This window comes from Grammomys surdaster, unplaced genomic scaffold (genome assembly GCF_004785775.1).
Source record: "Grammomys surdaster isolate TR1022 unplaced genomic scaffold, NIH_TR_1.0 367, whole genome shotgun sequence".
NCBI lineage: Eukaryota > Metazoa > Chordata > Mammalia > Rodentia > Muridae > Grammomys > Grammomys surdaster.
Genome location: NW_021604786.1, coordinates 3,690,396 through 3,692,400, shown reverse-complemented (window position 1 = coordinate 3,692,400; position 2,005 = coordinate 3,690,396). Strand labels below are relative to the sequence as shown.

Genomic DNA, 2,005 nt, shown 5'->3' with positions numbered 1-2,005 from the left:
TGTGTGTGTGTGTGTGTGTGTGTGTGTGTGTGTGTGTGTGTGTGTGTATGTGGTTCATTAGCCAGGCTGGTCCTGCACAGCTGGACCACCTCTCCCAGGAAATCTGCGCTTACTGCCTGCCTAGCCCTGGAGGCTCTCCATGGGACAGTCACAAGCACATTTCTTTCCATGCTAGTATCCAGTTATCATGTCTATGACCCTGTGACTCCCCTGTGACCCCAGAACCCACAGACTCAGCCTTCCTGTCCTCACACGTCCACAGTTCAGCAAGTCTTGCTGAATGTTTGATGCTGGACACACAACCTCATCTACCCATTCCTTGTTATGTGGCATGCTTGCCTTGCCTAGAAATGCTTCTGAATTCTCAACACACAGTGATTAGAAGTACCGGAGACTCTGAGGGCATTTCATGAGACTTGTGTCTGAGTGTGAAGTGCCCTGGTGTTTCTCGTACAGAGCAGTGAGTTTTTAATCTCAGCGCAGAGAAACCCATTAGGGGTCAGAATGGACTCCGAGACAAAGGTCGGACAGAAGTTGTCTAAGTGTTCAGAGATGCTGGCCAGTGCTGAGAAGCCTCCACCAGACTCCAGATCCCTGAGGACTTGAGAGGGCAGTTCCCTGACACCTGAGTCTCCTGTTACTAGAAAAGGATGACAAACCAAAATATAAAAGTCCCCTTCCTCCATTGCTTGTCTTCACTATTGGGAGGTTGGCAGGCAGACTTTTTCTTCTTTCAGCATATACTTTACTTTAGGGATAGAATTTGTCTTATGTGTATATGCATATGTATTTATACATATCCTATGTATACATATGATGTATACATATATTTTTTCTTACATATATGAGAACGTGCGGCCTTACCCATGCTAGGCAATACTCTACCACTGACCTTCAGAATTAGTCCTGTCCTTCATATATATGTATATTTGTGTATACATATATACATATATATGAATTATAGATCTATCTCAAATTTCTATAGAGATTTACTACACTTCTCTCTTTAAAGACAAGGGTCAATTTTTTTCTCTTCCTATTATTTTTATCAGGTTCCTGTTGTAAAGTAATTAAATTCTGAACATTCAAAAGATGGAACAAAGGGCTGGAGAGATGGGATCCGATGCCCTCTTCTGGTGTGTCTGAAGATAGTGACAGTGTATTCACATACACAAAGTAAATCTTTAAAACAAACAGAACGAAGTTTTATGAGCAGCAAAACAACATTGAGCTCCTTCACATGATTCTTGAACTTTTAAATTCTCTTCTTGGCTTCTCTATACCTGTCCTCCATGAACATATTCAATATAAAATAACCTTGAATCATTCGGTTCCGTTTCACACAGACATAGTGTTCAGGGAAGGAACTGTACACATGTTCATGGGTTTAAAGCAAACATACTCTTGTTCTCAAAGTGCACTGAATGCATTTCATTCATTTACAGAGCTTGTAGAGTTTACAAATTGAATCACTGGAACGCCTAGTACTGCTTTTTTTTTTTATTAGATGGATGGTTTGCATTGGCTACTTCATGCATCACAGGTTCCATTTATTCAGAGTTTACGTGAATTCCAAGTCTAGAATAGTATTTGAATTAGTAGCCAACACTTTACTAAAGGATGTGCTATCACTGTGTCACACACACACACACACACACACACACAAAGTTCCATAGTAAGGGGGAAATAAACTTTATTTCCCTCCCAACTTTTTCCTAAATTTCTATCAAAAATATAAAATAAATGTTTCTTTAGTAAAGGTGATCTTAAGTCATAATCATAGGTCTTACTTTAAGGAAGTGACAGCTGTGTTGATATGGTCGCCTCATAGAATCTGTGATATAATGATATAATCTTGATTTCTTCTCGTTTGACCCCTGAGCTGGTTAAGATGGATGGATGGATGCATGGATGGATGGAGTGGATGGATGGATGAATGAGTGGGTAGATGGATGGGAGGATGGATGGGAGGATGGATGGGAGGATGGGTGAATGGATGGATGGG

General features: G+C 40.7%; 1 protein-coding gene across 1 annotated transcript in view; it reads left to right on the top strand.

Moving 5' to 3' along the window:
- Window positions 1–2,005, top strand: part of Ank3 (ankyrin 3) — a 316,865-nt gene that overhangs the window by 170,929 nt on the left and 143,931 nt on the right. The window lies entirely within an intron of this gene.